This window comes from Clarias gariepinus, chromosome 20 (genome assembly GCF_024256425.1).
Source record: "Clarias gariepinus isolate MV-2021 ecotype Netherlands chromosome 20, CGAR_prim_01v2, whole genome shotgun sequence".
Classification (NCBI taxonomy): domain Eukaryota; kingdom Metazoa; phylum Chordata; class Actinopteri; order Siluriformes; family Clariidae; genus Clarias; species Clarias gariepinus.
Window position 1 is genome coordinate 10580523 of NC_071119.1, and position 6978 is coordinate 10587500.

At 42.3% G+C, this 6978-nt stretch overlaps 1 pseudogene; it reads right to left on the reverse strand.

Annotated features, from left to right (window-relative positions):
• Positions 1 to 4668: 4668 nt before the first annotated feature.
• Positions 4669 to 6978, reverse strand: part of LOC128508262 (uncharacterized) — a 3498-nt pseudogene continuing 1188 nt past the window's right edge.

The window sequence follows — 6978 nt, forward strand, 5'->3', positions numbered from 1 at the left end:
ACATACACAAAATACATGGATGCTGTTCTGGCTCTTACGACTCCAGAGCATCCATATTTAAATTACATGACTGGCTGGCCCAGAAAAAAAAAAGCTAGTGCTTCGACATCAGCATGTCGTTCTAGCTCATCTTTGTTTCTTAGGATTGAAATCCAATGCACATGAAAGCGTGCTCTTTCCTGTTTAGAGGACAACATATTTGGGTGTCACATGGAATTCGAGCGTAAGCTGGCACAGCTGTTTCCCGCTCGTGTCGAAATCCATTCCCAACACCCTCAAGGAAATCAAGCTAGACCAGAAAGTGACCATCACTTTCAGAGATCTTAGCTCTCATGGCAGCTGTATCCACGGTGACACCTTTGGGCCTTCTGCACATGAGAGCATTTCAGTTGTGGCTAAGAACTAGGGGATTTCACTCTAGTGCCAATCCCCAATAAAGGCGGATACGAAGCCAGGTGCTTCGTACCCTTCCTATGTGGTTCAGACCCCGGTTTCTGACTCCGGGTCCCACTCTAAGTTCATCTTGTCGTCGCAGATGCTAATGACAGACGCTTCCCTCATGGACTGGGGTGCGGTCTTAGATGACCATCCAGCCCAAGGGAGCCTTTACAGCTTCGGAGCAGGAGAGACTTCACTTACTGTGTCCAGTACGTGCTCTTCAGATTTACGTCCACCGCATCAGCTAGTGGCGTAAGTCAGAGCAGCTTTTACATGATCTAAGGCTGCAACCGGGGGGGCGGCCGCCACTACACTGGGCTATTGCCGTCTCCTATGAGGCGCGTTGGCTCACTTCGCCTCTAGGAATCAGGTCTCATTCAACCAGGGGGATCGCCTCATCTATTGCACTAGCAAGAAGTATTCCCCTGCAGGAAGTGTGTGACGCGGAGGGTTGTCTTCTCCGCACACATTTGTTACATTTATAGTCTGGATGTTCATGCTACTCCGTGCTTACGGGTCCTCAAGTCAGCTACCCAGACATAGTTCTAAGACCTTCTCGGCCTTGTGCGCATAGCTACACAACCTTGGAGTCCAGACACTTGCAGTGCGGCGGCGTTGGCACTCTCGTTCCCATAGCGTTTTCACGCAGCATCAAGTGTAGCCTTTGACAGGGAACGTCTTGAGTTACTTTGCTGTAACCCTCTTCCCTAAATGGCGGGAACGAGATGCTGCGTCCCAATGCCCCACATAATTATGATATATTATCTCATAATTATGAGATATTAAGTCATAATTATGAGATATTATCTAGCGCATTGCATTCAAACAATAAAAAGGAATCACGGGACTTATGTCACACGGGACATGACATCCTGATCTCATAATTATGAGATATTAAGTCATTATTATGAGATAGTATGTCATATTTATAGGATATTTATGAGATCAGGATGTCATGTCCCGTGTGACATAAGTCCCATGATTTTTTTTTTTATTGTTTGAATGCAACGCGCTTCCGTACATAGCAGTAGCTGCTAAAACAGTTAAATTGTAGCATCTGACTTTTTTTCTTCTTCTCTACTTTCTGGACAAATACAGCCAACTAACTGTTCATCCTCTTCAAGTGCAAAACCCAGAGTTATTTTTGCTTAAATCGAGTCCATTGTTTGAAATGAATGAGCGGTCACACAATGTTTTAACCCAAATAATATATGCATGTTTTAACCCATATAACATATCTATGTGTGCATGTGTGCCAGATACGTCAGATTCAGAGTCAGTCAGAGGTGGAAAGTAACGAATTACATTAACTTGTGTTACTGTAATTGAGTAGGTTTTTTTTGTGTATTTCTACTCTTTAAAGTAGTTTTTAAAATCTGTAATTTTACTTTTACTTAAGTATGTAAAAAGTTTTTCTAAAGTTACGTAGTAGGAGAGGTGAGTTGCTTGGTCTGTAGAGTAGAAATACAGGAGAGACTCAGTCAAACACACACATACACACACACACACACACACACACACACACACACACACACACACGTTGTCTGTCAGAAAGGTCTTTGTTTATTAACAGCAAAAGATAGAGTTTATATACATTTGACCAAATACCTGTGCTATAAACATATGTAACTACAAAGCACATGAACCATTGTAAATGTCCTGTTGAGATCCTGAAGAATCAAAAGAGAGGAAGATAGAAAGGTGTCCGTCCGATCACAAGATGTTGGTTTGAGTTAGGGGGAGAGGGGGAAGGAGACAGAGGGGGAGAGAGAGATAGGGGGAGAGAGACATAAAGAAAGAATAGGAAGGTGAGCGTGGGAGCGTTCACACCTTAAAGAGCAGATGTATAAGGAGACAGGAAGATGGCAGCAGAAAAGATTTAACACGTTAATATCAGATCTATGAGGGAGAGAGCAAGAGAGTAGAAATTACTCATTTATATATAAAATAATTCTAACAGTTTGTTTTGTTTGAAGTATTGTAATTCGTGACATTTATATCATATTCGCTACTGTTTACGCTACATATTAGGCTACATATTACGCAAAATTTGATATGAAAGCGGCGGCAGACTTTGGCTCTTTTGGCTCCTCCCCGTCTTTCAGCATGGTCTTCAATTCGCCATCACAAAGCAAGGATTAAAGCAGAGTGTGTGTTTTTCGATAAATTGTTATATCTGCATCAGTGCAGTCCTTTCTCATAAATGTATTTTATAGAATGTCATGAGGGATTAATCAGTTAAATCTTTGCTGTGTTCACCCTCATCACACCAGCTGTTGCCTCTAAAATGAAGCCCTTAATACATAATCCATCCTATAGTCTACATTATAAAACAGTCATGCTGTTGCTGTTTTAATTGTAAAACCTAACTGTCTATATAAAACATTGCACAGTGCAAATGACATTAACTACCATAGAGTTATGCACATAAATGATTAAAAATAGTGAAAGGCAGCATCCAGTGCACTTGTTTTAACTGCATAGCAGTGTAATTTATAGAGATAGAAAAATCCTGTTTTGTAAAAAATATTGTATTGTATTAAATAATGTCCCAACTCGTAAAATACATTTATTAGCCTAAAGTAGGGTTTTTGTCACTTTAAATTTAAACAGAAAATAATAGTTGGCTGGTAGGAATGTTATTTTTCATATAATTTAAACAGCTGAATAAAGTTAAATATACACAATAAATTTAAAATTGTGTTTGCTTTACATTTGAGCACTCATTGAGCTTTTTCATTTTATATACTACCATATCATATATTTATGTGTAATACTGTTTTATTTATATTTTACAACATTACATGCCGTTTGTAATTTACTTGCAATTTTACTTTTAAAATGTAACCGATGTATCTACAGTATAAGAATATTTAACTACTTCAGCAGTGAATGAGAAATTTGGTCGGTCCGGCTTTTAGTTAAAGTTCTTATTTAATATAATTTTATTATTTAATTAATTATCTTATTATAAATATGATTCTTATTCTCTATATTCTTGTCGAGTAAAGTCCTTCAGAGCAAGCACTGTGTCAGAAGATTCTGCGGCATCTCTTCTCACCTTTTATTCACGATAGGTGTGAATTTATCAAACTGTGTGCGCTGTTGGCAAATACTGTAGGGGGGGTTTAGATTAATTAACAATTCAATTCGATTCAATTTTATTTGTATAGCGCTTTTAACAATTGGCATTGTCCCAAAGCAGCTTTACACAATCAAAAGAATTATTTAAGTTTGTATGGAATTTGAATGTGTATGAATCAAAATGATCAGATAGTCCCTGGTGAGCAAGCCGAGGGCAACAGTGGCAAGGAAAAACTCCCTGAGATGGTAATAGGAGGAAACCTTGAGAGGAACCAGACTCAACAGGGAACCCATCCTCATTTGGGTGAAACAGAAAGCAGTAAATGATCTGCATTTATACAGTGTGTTAGGTGGCAGGCAGTTAAGCTATAATAGCTGATGTTAATTAATGTTAATATGGAGTCTAGGTAGTTATTGAAGACCCAGGTAGACTTGTAAGAAGTTCCAGTCCTGAACTAGAAACAGTTGCCAAAAAACAGGTGTTGGCAACTGTTTCTCTGGGGACTTGACAGTTCGATAGTTTAGGACTGGAACTTCTTACAAGTCTACCTGGGTCTTCAATAACTACCTGGACTCCATAATAACATTAATTAACATCAGCTATTATAGGTTAACTGCCTGCCACCTAACACACTGTGTAAATGCAGATCATTTACTGCTTTCTCTTTCACCCAAATGAGGATGGGTTCCCTGTTGAGTCTGGTTCCTCTCAAGGTTTCTTCCTATTACCATCTCAGGGAGTTTTTCCTTGCCACTGTCGCCCTCGGCTTGCTCACCAGGGAAAAACTGACCATTTTGATTCATACAAATTCACATTTTATTTTTTACACACCCCCAGGACCAAAATTTTCTAATTTTCTCTTAAACCTAGTCCTTTTTGTAGACAAAGCGTTAATTAGTGGCAATTTTAATATTCATTTGGAGAATCCAGAATATTTCCTGAGAACAGCATTTATGTCCATACTGGACTCGCTACGACCCACTCCTAAAGCAGGTCACACTTTAGATTTAATAATATTCTTTGGTTTGAGTATAATTTTTTTTTTACAATTCCACTGTCTAGTTCTTCAGTACACCACAAGGTGCTACTTGGACACATCTTCAGTGATGAACCCGAGGTCGTAGAATGTTTTGGGTCTTTGATCATCAAACACCCTCGCTCGGGTGACCCAGCCGGAGGTGATCAGTCCCCAACTTGTGTCTAAGTGGCCCACTACTCCACGGATCCCCCCTCCGGATCCATAACCATCTTGAGGCCTTCTCAGCAGCCTCTATGATGGTTTTGATGGCTCTTCTGCACAGCTGCCCTTTTATTTCAAAGAGTTTAAGCATGCGGGGTAATGACTGACCAGCGAAGCCCCGCCACCCAACCTCCACTGGCTCGCAGCGAGCTTTCCAGCCTTTGTTACGGCATTCCACCACTATCTCAGTGTATTTGGCCTTCTTACGCTCATGGGCCTCCTCCAATCTGTCTTTCCAGGGGACAGTAAGCTCAACCAAGACCACTTGCTTTGATGCGTCAGATGTTAGACAGATGTTAACACCATGTCTGGGCGCAATAAAGTGGTCAAGATGTATTCTGGGAACTTGAGTTGTCTCCCCAGGTCGGCTTGGAGTTTCCAGTCTTGAGCAGTGTTGAGAAGCCCTCCAGGTGGACTTGGCTGTTGTTGTAACTTCTGCCCAGCTCTGACGAAGGTGATGGACTGCTTGGAGGTGTGTTGGTATTTGCAATTGGTGATTGCCATGCTGACTATGTCTGCCAGAGCCCCAAGTACCTGGTCGTGACACCAGCGGTACCGCCCTTCCCCCCAGGGCTTCGGACAGCAGCTAAGGAAGTGCTCCAGTGTGCCCTCTTTTTGCATAACTGGCATGCAGCGGTGTCAGATAAGCCCCACCGCAGTAAATTGGTTGGACTTGAAAGAACATCAAACATGGATTCTATCAGGAACTTGATGTGCTGGGGTTCGCATCTCCAGAGCTCTGACCAGGTGATTTTACGCTGTTCGGCGTGCTCCCACCTTGTCCAGGCGCCTTGCTGGTACATGGCCACCATCTTGATCCTGCGAACTTCTTCCACCTTCCGCTCTTACCTCGTCCTGCACCATTTGGCGTTTCTCCCTTCCTCTCGCCTTATCGTAGCGGGGTTTGGGAAAGCTGCCTAGTCCTTCTCGGCCCACTGCAGTGTTACCAACCAGGACGTTATGCTGCAGCCCTGCCTCAGCTCTGCTGACGGCTTCCTGTGCCTTCCACTTTCTTCCGGTTTTCACCAGGATTCCTGCGGAAGCAACCTTTGTGTCAGAGGAGTCCCGGTACATCATCAACTCCCTGGCGCGTGTGACCTTGAACTCTTCTGACAGGCCTCTGATGGGAAGCTGCAGAATGGTGGAATGGCCATACAGGGCAATGCTGCTAAGGGATCGAGGGAGCCCAGGCCACCTCTGGAGTAACTTGCTGATGGTGCGTTCCAGCGTCTCCACAATGGACATGGGCACCTCGTAGACAAGTAGGGGCCAAAGAATCCTTGGCAGAACTCCATGTTGATAGATCCAGGTTTTAAATTTTCCTGGTAGCCCCGACTTGTCTATTGCTGCAAGCCATATTGTCAAATCAGCCCTGATTTGCTGTAGTGCGTCTGTATCTCTTAGGGAGCTATTGAAAACCTTGCCCAGGCTCTTGACAGGTTTTTCCGTCACCGATGGAATTGCTGTCCCTCCTATGGTAAAGCAGAACCGGTCAACCACTCAGCCTTCTTCAGGACCAGAGACCTAGATTTGACAGGCTTGAAGCTCATCCTCGCCCAAGAGATGAGTCTTTCTAGCCCCTGGAGTAGCCATCTACAGCCTGGAACAGAGGTTGTAGTCACTGTGAGGTCATCCATGAAGGCTCTCATAGGGGGTTGACGAGTGCCAGATTTTGATAAGGGTCCTCTGCACTCCACCTCTGCTGATTTCACAATCATGTTCATAGCCAAGGAGAAGAGTGGCACTGAGATGGTGCAGCCTGTTCTAAAGTTATCTCAGATCACTATCTTGTCTCAATTAAAGTGTGTCATAGTAATACTGTACCTACAGCGTCACGCTACCGTATTAAACGCACATTCACATCAACTACCACATAAAGCTTTATCAGTAATTTCCCAGAGTTACCAACTTTGATTGGATCGCTAAGGGCGATGATTTAATTTCACTCATCACTTCTGCAAATTCATCAACCTGTATATTAGATCTTATACCGACACATTTTCTTAAACAGATTGTGCTGGAAATAACAGAATCTTTTTTAAAAATAATAAATTATTTACTCAGCATTGGGTATTTTCCAAAATCTTTTAAATTAGCAGTTATTAAACTGATAATTAGGAAGTCTGATCTCGACCCCTGTCAGCTGTCCAATTACAGGCCTACTTTTGACACCATTGATCAGAGTAATTTTCTTTACAGATTAGAAAATGTGGTA